This window comes from Aotus nancymaae, unplaced genomic scaffold, assembly GCF_030222135.1.
Source record: "Aotus nancymaae isolate 86718 unplaced genomic scaffold, 86718_ANA_hifiasm-v0.15.2.pri h1tg000029l, whole genome shotgun sequence".
NCBI classification, from domain to species: Eukaryota; Metazoa; Chordata; class Mammalia; order Primates; family Aotidae; genus Aotus; species Aotus nancymaae.
Window position 1 is genome coordinate 79,696,045 of NW_026988442.1, and position 20,706 is coordinate 79,716,750.

Below are 20,706 nucleotides of genomic sequence, written 5' to 3' on the forward strand. Positions count from 1 at the left end.
TCTTTATTGCTCATTAGGGAGCCACTGTTTTATACATCACTATCTTATGTGTCTGCTGATGGGAGTTTCCTGATGCTAAACAGAACGTCTCCAGGTCTCCAGGATGGTTTTCTTCCTGGCTGGTCTCTTTCTATTCCTTCTGCCAAGTCCTCCCTGCCCAGTCCTCCAGGGAATGGGTCTAGTTTTCAGGACCAGATGCATAGCCAGAGATTGTCAGACCTGTGTCAAGTTCCTCTTCTCACATTTGACAGGAAGAATCTACATGCATCAGCAAGCCCTGAATGCACTGTGTTAAATTAAAAATAACTAAGCTTCCTAGTCATGATCCTGAGTCTGGTTTTGATCATTTTTCCATGAAAGATTAAATTAATTAAATTCTTTAAGATAAATCAGGTTTAGAAATGATTAATAAGAGAAAGTACTTTAAGGAGTACATCTGGAAAACAAAGCTGCCAAGAAGGTAAAGATAAAATTACTATCAAGCATCTACTATGTGCCAGGCAATGTTTTAGATATTTTATATTTGATCCTGCAACCATTTCATGAATTGGCATTTCTAACTCCATTTACAGAGCGGAAAATGGGCACTTCATAAGGACAAAAGACTTGACCAAGGTTACAGGGAGTATTGGCTAGACCCTTTTTGATGCAAGTAACAGAAAAATGCAATTCCAATGCATTCACTAATTAAATAAGAATGTCATCACACATCGAAGCATTCTATAGGTAGGTGGCTCCAGGGCTGATTCATTTAGTGACCCACCAGCATCATCAGGGGCCCGGTATTTTCTCATCTTTCTGTTCTGTCATTCTCAGCATGGAGACTCCGTCCTTACGTTGTGTCTTCCCTTTGTTGACAGACGGTGATTGCTGTTTCAGGCCCAGACATAATCAAATCCATGTGAAGAAGAGATATTTCTTCCTGGGTGGCCCTTCGTAAGAAAGAAAATTTTCCTTCAAGTCTTCCAGAAGACTCTTTATGTCCTAATGGTCAGAACTGCACCATGTGTCTATCTTAGGTTAAATAGATTTCAAAGACAGGCTTAGTGAGATAAAAAGTGAAAGAGTGTGTCCTACTAGAACAAAACCAGTTCTCTCTGTTTGGAAGACGTGGGGAATGTCCATGTTCATTGTTGGATACACACCAGCATTGTCTGCTACACACAGAGTAGAACAGGGATTCAAACCCCAGTCTGTCTCATCTCAAACCTGTATTTGTCTCACGTTCCCTAAGTCACACGCATATGGGGGCTTACTGTGTTTGGCCATTATGAAAAATATGGTTGTAATAAACCCTAGATTTTGAGCAGTTAATACTTAAAATTATATTTGGGTTAGATAAATATTAAAATTTGTTCACTGTCTCTGAACACTGGCCAAGTGGTGTGTGGAACCAGTTATGGCCTTGCAGAGTGTGGCTTTCTAATAACAGGACAACATGCATTTAAACTTATTTTCTTCTGTCTGGTGTTAATCATTTTAATATTGTGTCCCTCTCACTCTCTCCTCTACTAGGGAGTGGTGGCTAATGAGGTTGGGAAGGTAGACAGATAGAAGAAGCCCTTGAATGTTGGGTTAAAGGATATAGATTTTTGTGTTCCCTAAGGAATATGGACTCATTGAAAGAGTTATCCAGAGGAAGACATCACCCAAGCTATAATTAGGGAGATTAATTTGTCAGAAGTGGATAAGAAGAATTGAGAGAAAAATTTGAGGTTCAAGTTCCATTCTGCTGGGCTTGTAGGAAATTCAGTCTGAATCATGATTTGGTACTCCTGCTTTCCTAAGCATGTTCTCCAGTCTGGAAAGATGACTAGGAGTCCAGGAGTCCAGGAGTCCTGGGAAGGAGTCCTAATTTCCATCCCATCATGGTTGCCATGGACATGTTTGAAGCTGGGAGGCCTCCTGTGGCTTAGGGCATAGGAGCTTGGTCTCTAGGGTTGAGGCTCCCTACAGGTGCCCATGTCTCCTCTGAAGTAGCGCTGCCTCTGGGCTGCCGCCATCAGTATGGCTCAAGAGGTTGCTCCCTGGCCAGGCGCGGTGGCTCACGCCTGTAATCCCAGCACTTTGGGAGGCCGAGGCGGGTGGATCACGAGGTCAAGAGATCGAGACCATCCTGGTCAACATGGTGAAAACCCGTCTCTACTAAAAATACAAAAAATTAGCTGGGCATGGTGGCGCATGCCTGTAATTCCAGCTACTCAGGAGGCTGAGGCAGGAGAATTGCCTGAACCCAGGAGGCGGAGGAGGCGGAGGTTGCGGTGAGCCGAGATCGCGCCATTGCACTCCAGCCTGGGTAACAAGAGCGAAACTCCGTCTCAAAAAAAAAAAAAAAAAAAAAAAAAGAGGTTGCTCCCTACACCCTCCCTCAGTCTCTGACCTCTTTGTAAACTGCATTCAGTGAAATTTATAGACCTTATTTATAGTTTGATGTGCTCTGATGAATACTCACATAAGCACACCCCAATCAAGATATAGGACATTCTTATCACTCTAGAAATTTTCCTGTGCTTCCTTCCAGACCATCCTCTCTCTACCCGAAAGCAGTCACTCTTCTGAATTTTATCCTCATAGACTAATTTGCCTGTTCTAGAGATTCATACAAATAGAATCACTCAGGATACCCTCTATAGTGTCTCCTGCTACTTTACCCAACACTGTGTATGTGAGACTTGCCCGTATTCTTGTAGAAATCGATGGTTCATACCATTTTGTTGTTTAGGATTTCTTTTTTGTTGCTGAATTGTATTCCACTTCTTTTACCTTTAAGTCTTTCCCTCTCCTCTTTTTGTCCTCAAAAGTACTAAATGTGCTTTCTTTAATACAAGCCTGGAAGCCTTCACCTGAAGTCAAGGATGCACAGAGTGCTTATTTCTTCACGGAATAGAGGTGGGAAAAGGCAGCACAAAAAACACAAGTTAGTATCTCAGACAATTGGCCTGCCACATAATTATTCAGAGAAGAGACTGTGAAGGCCTGAATTAGGGTGGAGGAGGGGGGCTATGAGAAAGCTAGTGTAGTGACAGCATTGATGGGATTTAGGACATAATTAGACCTAGGGAAAGGCAGAGGAGGAAGGTCAATGCTGAGTGTTTAGCCTGGGAGGTGACCAAGGTGACTGGGGTAGAGGTGAGGATGGATGTTGGTACGACATCTAAAATAAGAGGAGCACATTTATGAGGGGAAATGGTAAGTGCAGTTCGGTACCTGTTGATTTATATGGAAGATAACGGAAATATCCACTAGGCAGGTGGAAATAGAGATCGCTGGCTCAATAGCAACCTCAGAACTGAAAGTGAAGATGAAGAGTAATACATGAAGAGGTGAATGCTGAAACCTTGAGAAGGGAAAGGTGAGGAAGGGAAATAAGCCAAGAACAGGGCTTCGGGGAATGACATGAAGGGGGGCCCAAGGAAGAAGAGGAGCCAAAGAAGGAAGGAGGGGGTGGCCACGGTATTAGGATGAGAGAGAGCAGAGTGTCCTGGGAACCAGGAGAGCAAAGGACATGATAGAAAAGCTGGCAGAAACGCCAAAGACTGCAGAGAGTTGACAAAGATAAAGACTGAATAAAAGGTCATTACATTTCCCAGTTGGAAGATCACTGGTGGCCTTTGAGGGGTCAACTTTAGATGGCAAATGGGAATTGAAGAGGTTTGCAAGGAGCCCTGGAGTAAGAGAGTAATGAGACAGCTCCAATCATTGGAAACGGCTTTTACTTTTCAGGAAATATGCAGTTAAAGAAGGAAAAAAAGCTCAATGGTTATGTGAGGGCTGGAGGGAAAGTTGGAAATGGGTTGCTTGGGTTTGTTCACCTGGCAGCCTTGAGCATGCCTGTGCGCTGAGGCTAAGGAGGCAGAAGTGAGATGGGGCGGGTTTTGACTAAAGCGCCCACAAGTGGTAAGAGATTGCGGGACGGAAAGTAAGAGAGAAGTGGGTTAATTTTGGAAAAGAGTGAGGGGTCACTCCTCTTCTTGGAAAGCAATGGAGGAGAGGATAGGTGATACATTTCAGGGTGAGGAGGGAGCAGTTCCCGCTCTGGTCGTCTCCAGCATGACCACAGCCCCTCAAGAGATTTTTTTGCTATATTTACGCTGAATATATGAGATTTATAAAATGTGCTTTTTAAGGACCAAGAGGCAGGATTTTGAAGCAGCACATATAGAGGAGGTGTTTTCCAACAGCTCCAGGCAAGATGCTAGAAATCACCCCCCAAAAGTCAATCTGTAACCACTGCATTGTGTTTGTAGCAAATGGCAGCAAGCCCTAGGTTAGGAACCATCCCATGAAGCATTAATAAGAGACACTGGGCACATGTCCTTCAATCAGATTAATCAGAGACCAAACTACATGGCGTTAACAATGGAGATTAGCATTGGCTGGGTAGGTTGGCAAGGTGAAACTGGGAAATACCAGACCTTGGATTCGGAAGCACTTCTTGTTTGCACTCATTTTTAGAATTTTATCTGCAGCACAAAAGAGACTCCCAGAAGATCGAATTGGCTTTGCAATTAACATGATGCTTGCAAGTACATGATTTGCTCAGGCTTGAATTGTTTGTTCTATGCTTCTTGAATGCACAGCCGTTGGTGGCACTGGGGAACAGTGATGCTGTGGTGTTTCCTACCTGACCGCTACAGTCCTGGCTATGTGCCAGAGGGCTATAGAAATTTGGCTACTCTGTAAAGGAATGTTAGAGTTCTTGGAAATTCTAGTGAGTGTTCTTATTATGCCCAGTGTAACAGGCCCAAATATACGTCTATTAAACATAATAGGGATGTATTTGTTGACCTTCTAGGTGGAAGGCACGGGTCCAAAGCTGCCCTATGCATTCACATTGTCGTGGCTTCTTTATTCTGTATTACAGATTTTATCATTGATACCTCTAGAAAAAAATATCACTTCTTACCTCCCTTTCCCACTCCTGTCGATCTTAAGAGTTTTTGTCAATTTCTTCTCTTATCATGGTCTAACTCCAAACAACTTACGGTGGGTGCCACAGGTGTTAATATACAAAATAATGAACATTATAGCTAGGTTGTTCTCTTCTTTCTGGAAGATTCCTTTATGCAAAGACACTACTTTTTCTAAACATTTAGAAATGTATTCCTAAAATTTGGTCAAAGCAAATTGAGTGGGAAACTGAAGGCTGCAATGGTTTGTCTCCTTCCAACTTCAATCTTCATTCCCCTCTTGCACCATGACCCTGGTCTTTTTTTTGTGTATAAATTACCTCTGCCTGGGGTTGGATGGGGCACTGTGCTAAGCCTCTGGGAGAAGATGTGCTCTCAGCCTCCAGGAGCTCATACTTTGTGACAGATGGTAGCAAATTAATCTGGCAATTGGAATAGCCAGAGTGTTTCCAGGGCTTCTGCTAGAGGAGTGGTTTCAGAGGGGTAGAGTCTGGCAAGATGAATAGCTGGAAAGTGGCCAAAAGCACTCCATGCTCCGCATCAATTTGGTCAATAAATACTTCCTGAAAACCTATGTAGAAGAAGCTATTCCAGATCCTTGTGTGCACACAAAGATAAAAGAGACCCATTTCTGTCCTATAATCTAGTAAGACTGACAACACACTGAGGGGAGCAGGGACAGTGCTAGGCTGAACAGGAGTAGGAACAAAGGCTTATACAAGAGTGAGCCTAAAGCTATAGCTGTAGTGTGGAAATGTGTGTGGATGGGTGAGCCTTGAATGACACGATAAGAATGAGAGAAACTGAATCCTGGGGCTGGCCAGGACCCGAGGGATGATGTAGGCAATCCCCTCAATTTAAACATGAGGACACTGAGACCCCTCCCCGGCAAGGTGAAGTGATTTGTCCAAGGTCGAGGTCACTCAGGTATTTAATACTCAGTGATTAATAGTCCAAATAATACTACCAATGGCTAAGATGATCAAGCACCTATTCTAAGTGCTGTAGATGTACTAACTAGATTAATCAAATCCTCACCGCAGCTTGTTATTTTTGCTTGACAGATGGAGAAACTGAGACAGAAGAGGATAAATACTTTGCCCAAAGTCACAGAGCTGGTAATTGTTGGAAATGAGACTCACACAGCAATTGGGCCCCAGGGCCTATGCTCCTAACCTCTGAGCTACATGATCCCTTGGGCCTCTGATTCCTGGGCCAGTGCTGCTTGTCCTTGAACCAGGCATGGAAGGGATTGGGGAGACACTGTACTCTCCTGAACAAGGGAGTGACATGATGAAGGTGGCATTTAGTGATGCTTGGTGTGGCTTCAGTGGTCAAGGTGGACTAGGGAAGAAATGGAGAAGGGAGATCAGGTAGGACATGATCTAAACCCAGTTATGCTGCACATCTGGATAGCAGCAGGAATGGGGAAGATCGCACTGGACTGGAATGATTAGTTAGCAGTCATTTACTCCACAGTATGAATTAGCCCGTCCTGTTGGTTATCCTGTGGGAAAAGAAAAACAACTGAAGGAGGGAATGGAGAGAGGGGAGAAAACAAAAAAGAGGGAAGAATAGTATGTGAAAAGAAGGGGCAAAGGAGCAAAAGTAGAAATGGAACAAAATGGATGATGACTTCATAATATTCCTCACCTAGGCCCTGGCCTTTGGAATATAGTTTAATTTAAACTGTCAATTTCTGTCAATTTCTCACTGAAGGAACAGAATGAGGATGATGCCATCTCCTAGTGAGCACAACACCTTAACAAGGCAGTAAAGATCACATGAGGAACCCCTCTGGTGTTCACAGATCAGGGAATCCCACAGGGAAAGACTTGCCACCCCAGTGCTAGGACCCCGTCAGCAGACAGGCCCTGGCTAGAGGCTGTAGAGATCCTCTTCCTCCAGGGTCTCAGCGTTCGTGGGGCAGCCCACATCCAGTGACTGACTGACACAGAAGGACAAAGCCAGTCCATTTTAGCCCATTGTGAGCAAGCCTGACAGGCCATTAAAACTCCAAAGTTCCCCGTGGGGTGGGCCAAGGTTACTGCTGTGCCCTCTCGCAGCTCAGCTCCTCCCTCTACCCATTCCTGCCCCATCTCCCTTCCTTTCACAGTTATGGATCTGAGAACACTCCTTAAGAAACCTCCTACCCACGGAACTCTGCTCAGGATCTGCTTCCAGGGAGCCCAGGCAGCATCATGGAGACGCTCTCTGGCTGCCTCATCTCTCCCCACCAATACTCCAACTTCCTTCTTTTGGGGAGGGAGTGCCTCCTTCCTCCTCCACCATGTACTTCCTCCACAAACCGTTTGCATCACAGGGGATGTCTCCTGTGGACACAGCCTGCTCTTCAGTTGGGGCAGAGGCTTAGTGGCCTCCCTTGCTGAAACCTTTGAACAGGCTTGGGGCAAGTTAGTTTATCTCCCCATTGACTGCAGATGTTACATGGAACCTGAAATCCCTTGACATTTTTTTTATTAGAAGCATTTTTTTTTTTTTTTAATTTCTGTGAGACCTCCTGGGGCAGGCTTCAGGATCTGCTGATAGACCCTCAGCAGCAGATGTGTGTGTGTGTGTATGTGTGTGTGTGTGTGTGTGTGTGTGTGTCTGTCTATCTAAATGTATAGTACTAAATGTAAGTAACCACCAGAGCCTGCTTCGGTAGTCAAGGGGAATTCATTGTTAGAATAACACAGGAAGTCCAAGGGCCAGAATGCAGCTCAGGGATGTGGACTGCCCCAGAGCAGAGGCAGAAGGGTCTCTCCAGCTCTCTGCTCTGCAGGCCAGACAGGGCTGCTGCTTTGTGCACATGGCAGAAGCAGCATGCCCCTGAGTGCTGGGGTCCACCCCACCGCAGATGCAGCCACACTTGTTCATGGTTTCTGAATACTGATTCCAGATCTCAAGACAGTGAGAATCTGACTGCCCAGCTTGAGCGAATAGTCACCCCTGCTCACCCTGCTGTTTGGGGGCTAGTCCCACAAACCTGTCAGACACCCTGTGACCTCCTGTTGAGGGTGCAGAGTCTCAGAGAAGGGGCTGCAGTGAGCAAAGGGGGCGACCCTCCACAAAGAGCCCAGGACAGTGTGCGAACATGCCCACAGAGGGGCGAGCGCACCAATTAGAAAATGTTTGCCTGAGGTATGACTAGATTTCTCAAGAGACAACTCTCATAGATCAATGTGCCTGTCACAGAGGAGCAAGGAGCACGCTTGAGAGGAAGAGGCAATGCGAAGCGATTTGAATTCATTGTAAACTGGGCAAACTGCAAACAGGGATGACACTGCTTCACACATGGTCACATACACAGTGTCATGTAGTTAAGGGGATCATCCACATTGAGTGTGGAGCTCTCCTCCTCTTGGAGCGACGTTCCCATTGACATTCAGGGAGGCACGCTGCCCCCAGATGCTCATTTTCAAACACAGGACGTGAGCAGTTTCACAAATATCCACCAGATGGTACCTTCCTACCAGAAATTAGGTTTCAGATTGTGAAAATCCAAATTGTTTTTCCACTCCACGGACAAGCTATAGAATTAGATGCCTGCCCTGGCTATAGTCAAAGGAAAGAAAATGGGTGAGAACCAGTTTCACGGAATGACCCACAATGTTTTTATTCTCAAGAATACTGAAACAGAAGGTGCAGCGTCCTTCATGTGGTGGAGGGAGGGAGCTGCTGTGGACGAGTCACGGAAAGGCCAAGTGCAAGGGAAAGAACTTTAGGTTATCTCCTGGGAGGGGTTGGCTGTAAACATCCTCAATGGCACCTTTGTCTTATCCCACTAGTTGCCAAATACCTGTGAGTCTGCACAGCACTCCCGGAATGCTCAGAAATTATGGCTGGTTACCCTGTCAAAGAAAGCCTTTGTTGGAGAAACTTCCTCATTTGTTCAGGCCTTTGGGTTCTAATCCCTGAGATGTAGTCTCCCTGGGTTGTTTGCCTCCGTGGGCCCTGGAGGGTAACTGATGTTTACCATGGGTAACCACCTTGTCCTGGTTTGGCAGGTACTTTCCTGCCTTTAACACTGACAGTAAATCAGACCCAGGCGGTTGGTCATCTCGGTGCGCTGAGCTGTACACACCAGGCACAATGCTGGATCCTCACGCAGGTTCAATGAACTGGGCGATTTGAGGTGGTAGATGCTCTCTTCACATTATTAATCATTTTATTCTTGGCATTTTCTTACCAGATCTCCCTACTTCATTTTGCCAGCGAGGCATATGTCAGAACAGGTAAAGTTCTGGAGAAAGAGATCTTTTCTTGGCTTTTGAGTTTTAGAAGTTCAAGCCTTATGGAAAGGTAAAACCCAATAGATGTGGGAGAACATCTGGTAAATAAATACAACTTTCCCAGGTTGGGGAGAGAAAAGAGAGTACTGGTGGGGGTGGTGAAGGGGTAATGAGGGATTGGGTGCTGGAGCCTCTGAGCAGGGATGTCTCTTTCTCTGCCTTCAGCCATGCTGCCTGGGGAAGGACGGATTCATGGGGTCTGGGAGTGGGGAAGTGAGCCCCCTTTTCTGAGTAGAACAAAGGAAGGATATGAGGTATCAGAGGGGAGAGGGCTGTTTTCTCATCCCTGAGCAGGGGCATACTGAGAGATTCCAGTGCCTTTGAGAGGCACAGAAACAACAGAGGAAATCTTTAGGCTCCAAGGTGTCTCTTGAACAGTTGTTCAAATTCATACCCACTTGGAAGGAACATCAGAATGTGACCCGATTTGGAAATAAGGTCTTTGTAAATGTAAGATGAGGTCATACTGGATGAGGGTGGGCTGTAGTTCAAGAGTTAGCACCCTTACAAGAAGAGAAAAATCTGGACACAGAGCCATGTGTGGAGAGGGAGAAGGCCGTGTGAAGATGGAGGTGGAGGCTGCCGTGACGCTGCCACACGCTAAGGAGGGCCAAGGATTGCCGGCAATGGCCAGAAGCTGGACGAGGCAAGGAATCTTCTTCCCTGGAGCCTCTGGAAGGAGCACAGCCCTGCAACACCTTGATTTTGGACCTCTAGCCTCTAGATCTGTGAGAGAATATGCTGCTGCTATGTTCAGCCATTCCATGCACAGTTCTTTGTTATGCAGCCCTAGCAAACTAATACAGACAGGAATGAGAAGGATGGAGGAGTGGTGAGTGTGGGTCACACCTGAGGAGCAGGTGGAGACAGAGGTGTCGGAGAAAGGACCACCGAGGGCTGCAGGACCTCCTATAGCAGGAGTCCTGACAGGAAGCAACGACCTCCCTGCTCTTAGGTGCAATGGGGCTTGGAACAGAAATTGAGTCAGAAAAAAGTAAAAAGTACATTTTTTTTCACCCTTGATTTTGTGGACTAAAATGGAATACCAGCTGCACACCGATTCCCTTATTTAATTCTCCGCCGAGTGAAGGCTGTTATCCACATTTGAGGGTCAAAGAGCGGAGACTTAGAAAGCCAGCCAAGGCCAGCACACGGTCCACTGGGGCAGTGGGACTTGGGCCCACCTCTGCCTGCGTGCCAAGCCCTCCTGCCTTCTGTTATTGATTCCATCCATTTCCTGCTACTCAGCCTGATATCTTGGCCAAGCTCCACTGCGCCACATGTCCTGGACACAGCCTCGTCCTTCCTAGTTGGAACCTTAGTTCAGGCTGTATCTTTGACAGATAGGCTCTGCCTTTCATGTTTGCCAGTCAGAAACCTACCCATTGTTCCAGACCCAGTGTGTGAAGCCTTCTTTAGTCCCACCAAACAGTCAGCATCTCTTTTTCAACTTGGCAATTTGGGAGCATTTGTGAGATCTCTTTGAAGGCAGCATCTTCTTGTGCGTCTATGTGGCGCCTGTAACACTGGCGAGGTAGCCTCCTGTGGTAGCCTCCTTGCAGCCCTGCTGATTTGTGTGGTGTAATCACTGCAAAAATACGACCCTATTCCACAGGGCACTTACAGAGAACATCGCTTGACTTATGACCGAAGCAGGACCTCGATGATTTGGGGTGACATCTCTCACCAGGGCTGCAATGATCTACGAGATGGAAGGGTCCCTGTCAGCAGGATGAGAATATCACAGTGCTTATGGGGGTGATGAGTGACTATCCAGAAAGATAAAGAAAGAATCAGCAGTTGGGGCCACTGTAGCTGAGGACCCTGTTCCCTGCATTGGAAGTGCTCCCCAGCAAACTCTCTAGTAGACGGGGTGGGATCTGCAGACTCCCTGGGTGGCAGGATTTCAACATCTTGCAGACTGCCTTCCACGCTGGTATTTTCCTCTGCCTGCTGATGCCTGAAATTCCTAGAAGCAGCCACACAGACCTGCATGCTGGAATCAGAGATAAGATTGGAAAGGCATGGTTTCCTGAGACAGGAAAAGAGTGACTTAAATTCTCTCTGAGGTGTAGGCTGTGGATGGCAGGTTCTTTGTTGAGAACCGGCTTTAACTAGGAGGAGGAAGTTGGAAGCAGGACCCTGAACTGACCTGTTGACCGGGAAAGGGGTGAGCAGAAAGGAGGGAGCTGTGGGTGGCAGGGCAGAAGACTTGGGAGCCGGGGTGGGGGTCACTGCCCCCCTATGCTGCCGAGCTGATCCCCACATTCCATGCTAATGGGTCTCTGTGTTTTGATTTCACAAGACTAAAAAGTAGTTTTCTATAAACATTCTGGAACGCAGAAAGGTTGCCACTATTTATTTGTTTATATGAAAATATTAACAGTAAACCGAAAAACTCTACCGCATGTAGTTACCACCATTCTTAAAAGAAAGGATGCTTGAATGACAAAAGTGAAAAGGACAATCTCCAAAGAAAGGATAATCCTTTACGTTAGATGCATATAGCTTTATGGAAGAAAAATGACTGTGATGCTGTTTTCTACCCCCCTTTGCCGTGATCCCATGAACATGCTGGCAGAGACTGGCATCCAGGCACCAACTGGCTTTTGCAAATCACTCGCTGTTCCACTCGGATTCTGAAGCCCGGAACAGTTTATAGTTTGAGGCACCATGCTTCCCCCTGGTGGTCAAAAGGAGTTACTGTCGCGGCTAAAGGGGTGTCACAATATATACAAAGGAAACCCTGTTCCTCCATACAGTCTATGCTTTTTGAACTCGCCATGGGCTAAGCATGGGATCCGCGTGGGGTGGGGATACATGCAGATAAAGAGAGCCAGGCCCTTGCTGCCAAGGAGCTTTACTGTAACACTGATGCTTCAAACAAAAGGTAGTAAAAGTGCCTGGGTTTGTGCTTTGAAATATCTTCCCCTTCGACCCGCCACCAAGGTGCTTTTACTCCGTCTCATCACCACTGCCTGCTAGAGGCACCGACGTGGGCTTCGTGGATGCACTCAGTCCTTCAGCTTCAGAGACGTCTGGTAAACTTGGGTCCAGCTGGCCACTGGCAACCTACATTACACACGGAGAGAGGCTCTCTAAAGAAAGGTATTTATTCAGGAGCAGGGCATTGCAATGGGAATATGCATGTGATAGTGAACTATGTGCGTATTCAAGGAGGCAAAGGAAGAAAGAAGAGAAAAGTTTTTAAAGAAAAAAATGAGGAGGATTTCATACTTGTTTTGAAATGGTTATCCTTGGCTACAAGGATCAATAACAAAGGGGTTGCCAGTCCAAGGTTAGAGGCAGTTGCTGGGTGGATGTCCTTGCAGAAGTTTTTTTTGTTGTTGTTAAGTATGTAAGGCTGTGATGGCCTTTGAGCAAGGCTGTGGTTTTGCAGAGTCTTTTGTGTTAGTTTTTATTATCAGGCATGCAAGTGTGTGAACACTTCCTTCTTGGCCTTCCCCAGCTCTGTTTGTCAAGGTTTCCACGCCCCAACCCCACCTGCCAAGATAGAGTCTTGCTCTGTCACCCAGGCTGGAGTGCAGTGGTGGGATCTCGGCTCACTGCAACCTCCGTCTCCCAGGTTCAAGCAATTCTCCTGCCTTAGCCTCCCGAGTAGCTGGGACTATAGGCATCTGCCACCACATCTGGCTAATTTTTGTATTTTTAGTAGAGACGGGGATTTTACCATGTTAACCAGGCTGGTCTCGAGCTTCTGACCTCAGGTGATCCACCTGCCTCAGCCTACCAAAGTGTTGGGATTACAGGGGTGAGCCACTGTGCCTGGCCTGTCAAGGTTTTTTTTTTTTTTTTTTTAAAGAAAAAAAATTAGTAACTTCATTTTGATTCTTTTTCTTATTCTTTTTTTTTGAGACAGAGTCTGTCTCTGTCGCCAGGCGCCAGGCTGGAGTGCAGTGGCGATCTTGGCTCACTGCAACCTCCACCTCCCAGGTTCAAGCAATTCTCCTGCCTCAGCCTCCCAAGTAGCTGGAACTACAGGTGCGTGCCACCACGCCCAGCTAATTTTTGTATTTTTAGTAGAGACGCAGTTTCACCATGTTGGCCAGGATAGTCTCTATCTCCTGACCTTGTGATCCTCCCGCCTTGGCCTCCCAAAGTGCTGGGATTACAGGTGTGAACCACCGTGCCCGACCTATTTTGATTCTTACAACTTCCACACCACCTAGCATTTTATCTCCAGCCCTGCAGGGACAGCTGGTCCTGTATGCTCTGGAAATTCTGGAAAATAACCTCACAAACCATGATACTCAGCCCTTCTGCAACCCTAGTCCTACTTCTTTGGTTATCTCCTGGTCAGGCATACCTTTCCTCATGAAGTCCTTCCATGTGTACTCCAAACTCACATGGCCTATATTTTTCATTTTTAAAAAAATTTTTAGTTTCCAAGTAGAGGTGAAATTCCCTGATGGCTGAGGCTGTGTTATACCAATTTTTCACCCATCCTTTCTTCTCAAATTATATCCCAGAGCACCCAAGTTTCTCTTTTACTATGTACAGAAACTGCCTTCTTCCTTTCAAATATTGGGGCTACACTTAGGCCTCATCAACAGATTTTCTCATCAAAGATTGGAAGTTGTCAAGTCAGGATAGGCTAAGTTATTTGGCAGTAACAATCCCTAATCTCTGTGGCTTAAAATAACAAGGTTTATTTCTTCCTGATGTTACATGACTACCATGGATCATTTAAGGATAGGGTTGCCAGATTTAGCAAAGAAAAATACAAGACATTCAAATTTGAATTTTGGATGATCGGTGATTTTTTTTAGTATAGGTATGTTTCAAATATTGCATGCTAAAAATTATTTGTTTCCTAAAATTTAGATGTAACTGGGCGTCCTGTATTTGAGCTGTCAGTCTTGCTGGGGGCTCTGTTCCATGGACTCACGCAGGACTCAGGCTAACAGTGCCTCTACATGTCAATATCCCAGAAGAGAGAGAGGTATGTGGGAATTTGCACACTGGCGCTTGAAGTTTTTTGGGTGGAGTAATCTAAAGCACTTCCAATCGCATGTCTGTGGTCAAGGCCAGGCAGCAGGCCATTCCTAACCTGGAAGGGGCGGGATATGAAATCCTATCCTGTGCTCAGAAGGCGTGAGCGCCAGGTAATTTGTAAATAGCCCAAATCACTACCATGGTGAGAGATAGTTCCATAACTGCTGTTAGGAAAAAGTGATTTCTCTATCTTATTTTAAAAAATTAGAGGTGAGGTTGGGGGTGAAGGCAAAAAAAAAAAAAAAGAAATTTGTATAGAGCATAATCTGTTTCCTTGTAATTTCTATCTAGTGGTTAACCATTGCTTTCTAGTGAGCAGAAAAAAGCTTTCCATGCCTATTTAAATACGTGAAAATAAGTAAATGCTGAGATTGTGCCTTATCTTTTCTTCTCAGGATTATGTGCATTCCCATTTTTTTTACTATACTTTCCTCATATGACGTAATTTCCAGAACTTTATTTACCATTGGTAATATATACTAACTGAATTGTAGCAGGCTGTATACACTAAGTGAATGCAGTGGGAGAAACAATAAAAAAAGTAGTTTCTGTAATCCCAGCACTTTGGGAGGTGGAAGCGGGTGGATCATGAGGTCAGGAGATCAAGACCATCCTGGCCAACATGGTGAAACCCCATCTCTCCTAAAAATACAAAAATTAGCTGGATGTGGTGGCACACGCCAATAATCCCAGCTACTCGGGAGGCTGAGGCACCACACTCGATTGAATCCGGGAGGTGGAGGCTGCAGTGAGCTGAGATTGTGCCACTGTATGCCAGCCTGGCGACAGAGTGAGAGTCCCTCCCCCCGAAAAAAATGGTAGTTTCTGGTAAGGAGAAACCAAAGATGACTTTTTGCCTAGGCCTCTGGGTTTCTTCACTGGCATCACCAATAGAAGATCAGCAGCTTCTCAACCCTCAACCACAGTGGAATCACCTGGAGAGATTAATCAGTGCTGTGGAGGCTTCTCTGCCAGAGATTCTGATTGAATCTGCCTTGAGTGGGCCTGGGTATCGGTACATTTTTTTTTTTTTTTTGAGATCGAGTCTGGCTCTGTTGCCCAGGCTGGAGTGCGCAGTGGTGCGATCTCCGCTCACCACAACCTTCGCCTCCCAGGTTCAAGCAATTCTTCTGCCTCAGCCTCCCGAGTAGCTGGGACTACAGGCACGAGCCACCACGCCCGGCTAATTTCTTTTGTATTTTTAGTAGAGACGTGGTTTCACCGTGTTAGCCAGGATGGTCTTGATCTCCTGACCTTGTGATCTGCCCACCCTGGCCTCCCAAAGTGCTGGGATTACAGACATGAGCCACCGCTCCCGGTCTCTATTCTTTAAACAATGTTCTTCTGGTTATTGAGAGCTGCATAACAAGCTAACTTAAAAGTAAGGGTCCTGGAGCGAAAGTATCATTTTATTATTATCTTTCATGGTTCTGGATACAGACTAGACTCAAACACAGAAGAAACCAATTTACGTTGCAAGAGAATTGCACAGGCGAAGGAGCCAGTGGCTGGAGTAAAGAGACTGTGCCTGAGACTGAAAACAGCCTTGGACGCCCAACGTCTACAGGTAGGAAGCAGGCTGAAGGCCTGCTTGGCACCCCAGGGAATGCACATTCTCTAAGGCCCTTTTCAGCTACAGCTCAGGCAGGTAGGAAATTGAGAGGCCCTCCCAGTGGGCAGAGCCTGGGGCCAGAGAGAGCAATGGGCCGGGAAGTTTCTCCAAGGGAAAACGGTCAGTGGGGCTGGTCAAGGAATAGTCCCCCTCCTTAGGAAAAGGGCTTCTCGGATGTACCCTGGGGGGACTTTAATACGACGTGGGTCTGTGACTGCTGTGTCTCCTATGCTTCTGTTTCCAAATGAGAGTGTTTATTGTGTCCCTGTCTCAAGTTGCATACTGGGTTTGTGCGTGGGAGCAGGTGATTTGCCTTGTTATTTCTTAGTTGTCTCCGTCAGAAGGAGGTGTGTCCAACCTTGCTCTAGAGAGGCTCCTGCCTTGGCACGGATTCTGGACTTTCAGCTCCGAACAGTGCCTGGAGGGGAGTTTTGGGCTGTTTCCCTTGGGGAGCAGTAAGTGTGCTCTGCGTGAGAGGAGGGGAGGGGACTGTGTATTTGGTTACCAGAGCACAGACTGTGGAGGATCATATTAATGTTCACCAAATATTGTGTCACCCTCCTCTGCGGGGCTTCTCCTTGCAGTGGGAGGATTCTACATTCTTGCTCTGTTGAATGCAGTGTGACCATTTGACTTGCTTTAACCAATGACACGAGTGTAACTGACAGGTGCAGCCTCTGAGTAGAAGGATTAGGAATCACTGTGTTTACCTTTCCCTCCGTGATGGCAACTGACACTGTTCCAGACAGAAGCTGCTTTCTCAGTTCTGGTTCTAGAGTAAAGATGATGTGGAACAAAGCCACAACGACCCACAGCAAAGGCAGCATATGAAAAATTAACTCTTTGTTGTTGCAAGCCCTTGGATGCTCACAATTAATGGGAAGGGCTTGGGGACCCTGAGAAACCTAACAGGGCCTGAGTTCTTCTAGCATAATAGCTAACAGCTGCAAAAGGACACAGCCTTTTCAGACACCCAATTTCCCTGTCCTTCCTGAGGAAATGACTCCCCCCGCCCCTCCCCGCCCCACCCCTCCCCCCCCACCCCGCCACATGTCAGCAGGCTTCCCCTCAGGAAAACGGTAGTTGACAGAGAGCATCCCAGCGGCGCCAGCCTCCAGATGGCCTCCCATCCACAGTACAGGTCTCTGTGAAGCAGACATTGTGAGAGTCTTTGGCTTTCTGGATTCCAGGCTGATGAAAGGCAGTTGAACCCAGCAGACATTTTGAGATGGTGGCAAGTCAGGGGAGCCTCTAGGCCCTACCTGTTGTAGTTTTTCTGTTGCCCTGTGGCCTCTCGCCTTTGGCTTCTTCATTAGATATTAAAGACATTGGCAGTGACACTGGAAAGGGTGCGAAGATGGGAGAGGTCTACCCATAGCCCAACATATAAATATGTTGTATGGAAAAGAAAGGGGGGAGAGGAAAACTGGCATTTTCCAGATTTCTGCAGAAGCGGACAGAGACTACAAATTGAGGGCTTTGGTTCGGGGGAAAAACAAAGAGGCACAAATTCAAATACAATTTAGAATATGACTTCAAGGCCGGGCATGATGGCTCACACCTGCCCGTAATCCCAGTACTTTGGAAGTCAAGGTGGGTGGATTGCTTGAGTCCAGGAGTTTGAGAGGAGCCTGGGCAACATGGCAAAACTCCATCTCTACTAAAAATACAAAGCATTAGCCAGGCATGGTGGTGTGCACCAGTAGTCCCAGCTACGTGGAAGGCTGAGGTGGGAAAATGGCTTGAGCCTGGGAGATGGAGGCTGCAGTGAGCTGTGATGGTGCCGGTGTACTCCAGCCCAGGTGACACAGCCAGACCCTGTCTTAAAAAAAAAAAAAAAAAAAGAATATGACTTCAAAATTCAGGTGGGGGTGTAAGCAGTGCACCTGGGCTCTAGTCATCTGGAGCTTTGTTAGTCTAATTTCAAAGCTTCAATCTCATCTTTCCTGGATCCCAGCTGCCCCACAGAGTAGAATTGAGGCTCAGGTATTGAGGTTGATTAAAGATGGCTGCAAATTCTCTGTTACTTGTCCCATTGAGCTGTGAAGTCTTATTCTCCTCCTTGGCTCTGGACCAGCCTTGATGACTTGCTCACTACAATGTGGTAGAAGTGATGCTGCATGACTTCCAAGGCTGGATTAAAAGAAGCCTTGAAGTTCCTGCCTTGGTCTCTTGAAACACTGTCTCAAAGTGTCACCTTACTGTGTAAGAAGTCTGACGCCCTGAGATGGCCCTGTTGGCACAGTTATGGGTGGATGCTCCAGTAGACAGTCCCAGCTGAGCCCAGCCCTCAAACCATGTGCAAAGTTGTCTTGGACCTTCCAGTCCAGCCCACTCAACATCTAAATAACACAGACCGACCTCAGCTGATATCATCACCCAGATAAACTATGCCTGAATTCCTGACCCACAAAGTCATGAGATAAACTAAAATAGTTGTTGTCCCAAGCCACTAAGATAATAGAACAGATATATATGCACTTAACACTCTCTCCTGGGGGCCTGCTTTTCCTTTCGCCTTTTTGTGTGGCGTGCCTGGTTGTTCTCACAGATTTAATGCGTGGGGAGGTGTGATGAGCCTGGGGTATTCATCTTCAACAGAAATGATCCAGATAAACTCTTCATTCAAACAGGGTTTGGGCTGCTCTGCAATTTTGTTGTCAAATTGGATTTGGAGGTGCTCAGGTTTAGCGAGCACCTCCATGGGAAAGAGATTTCTGTTGAATGGTAATGTAAGAGGACTCTCCCTATAAAAATAAGGCGAGACAGCTACTGCAGTTGATCAATTGTGCTATGTGCTTAACTAATCTCTTTCTTACGGTATTATTTCCATAATACAGACAAGAAAATTGAGGCCAGACAACACAAGCTGTAAGTGCCAGACAGGATTTCAAACCAGGCTTGTTCACCAAATAGGCTACCGTGACATTAATGCCTAAGAGACAAACCCAAACCTTCTTTTTATCAATGAGAAGACTGAAGACCAGAGAGATTAAGTAGTTTTGCTGCTGTGCTCTGTAACTAACCACACATTCTCTGATGTGGTTATTTACAGAGCACAGCAGTAGACTCCAGCCTGATCCTCCAGACTCTCTGAAGTGTAGGCCAAAGCCATGCTGAGTGAGTGTCTTCAGGAGTGTTATTTTAGGAAGGAAATAGAAGAAATGACACCTCTACTGCCATTTCTTATATGTTCCTAGAGAAAGCAAGCCCCTGGTCACCCTTCTGCTCTGCTCCTGGCAGAAGGGTGGGGGCTGTAATTTGGTGGATGAACAGTTGGTGGGTCCAAAATGCTGGATTGCTATCATGTGCTTTTCTCTGGAGAGAGCATCCTCTCATGAAAACATCCATCCCTGTGATCTGGCAGAAGTCACAAAGATAGTTCCATCTTTGCACCAGAGCATGGAAAATGGGAGATACAATAAATCAGCGGGGGCTATTCTTGGATCGTAGGTTACTCAAGAGACCATCCCTCTCTTATCTTGCATCTCTCAGTCTGCCTGGATGCAAGACCCAAGTCAGCATCCATCAGCAGCAGGGGAAGTGGTGCAGAGGCCGGTGTAGAAGATTACATATTTACAAATAGAGCAAGGACCTGGTATGGCTTGGATAAAGAGAAGTCCAAATAAAGTCAGAAATTCTAAGTTGAAATCACTCTGGATATTAAGTATTTATGAAGCACTTTGTACCCACAAAATGAATTTGAATCATTTATCATCCAAACTCACAGTGTCATAGTAACATATAAGTATCTGGGTTATGGCTAAGGACCTAATCTTGAACTACTACCTGTATAAAAAGGGGACATCTTAATGCACTGGGGTCCTGTTCTTAATGCTATTGTACAGCAAAATCAAGAATTTAAAAAATAAATACCTGACTCTTGATCCAGACCCGTCATTACTGTGCAAACCAGTAATTCTCTCCTGTGACACTTCTGAAAGTGGTGGCTCTCCTGTCGCAGGCAGCAGTGAAATGTGGATTCTTTCCTGGGAATCTCTAAAAACCCTTTCTTCTTTCTCTCACAACATGATGATTTGCCTTCGTGTAGGTCTTTGTGTTCCGAGATGAGCAGATGACAGATTGCAATGCTGGAGATTTTGAATGTGCACGTGGCTGAGAAGACCACACCAATTGGCTTATATGCAGAATTCAAGGTGAAGACTGCTTTGGATGGTGGTAGTTGAAGCTGTTTGCAAAACCAGGAGCTGACTGTGGTGCTGCTGGTCACCCAGAAGCCTCCAGGAAGTCATAGCTACATCTCATTTCTCCTCTGACTGTTCAAATGACTTCTTTTACAAAAATACTTTTCTACTTAAACTACCCTCTCCCTCCAATTGTCTAAAAACCCACTTTACTTCTTAGTTGGAATTATTGACCATAGGATCTAAAAGGAATTTCATAGATTATTTCATCCAACCTTCTTATTTCATTGATGAGGAAACTGAGAGTCTAAAAGGTTAAAATAAGACTAGAATCCAAGTATTTCAAGTCTTCTTTCAATCTTGCAATGTCTGATTTTGTTAAATATGTATCCCATAGCTACATTGAATGATTCTTCTCCATCCCCTAGTATGCCTTACTCAGGACTCATTCATAGCATAGAAATGTCTGATCAGCATTTGACTGGTAATGGCTGCCCAGAGTGCTGTCCTGAGGAGGAGCCAGTGGAATAGATCTCATGGTTTCTCTGCAAATGTGACCTCTACTGAGAGAACTTTGACCATCCTAGCTAAAAAGTGTCCCCTCTCCCCGCTTCCCTCAGGCACACACTATCCCCTTTCCTTGCCTAATTGTATTCCTATCACCTCTTATTATCTAAAATTATCTTTCTTGTGTATTGCCTCATTTCCCCGTAAGAATGTAAGCTTCA

The 20,706-nt window shown here is 46.0% G+C and overlaps 1 long non-coding RNA gene across 1 annotated transcript; it reads left to right on the forward strand.

Annotated features, from left to right (window-relative positions):
- The first annotated feature begins 14,020 nt into the window (after nucleotides 1-14,020).
- LOC105728156 (uncharacterized) lies at nucleotides 14,021-20,444 on the forward strand. The gene is made up of 3 exons (XR_001109948.3): nucleotides 14,021-14,168; nucleotides 15,662-15,788; nucleotides 19,885-20,444. It is a non-coding gene; the product is annotated as an uncharacterized LOC105728156 (long non-coding RNA).
- Nucleotides 20,445-20,706: the final 262 nt, after the last annotated feature.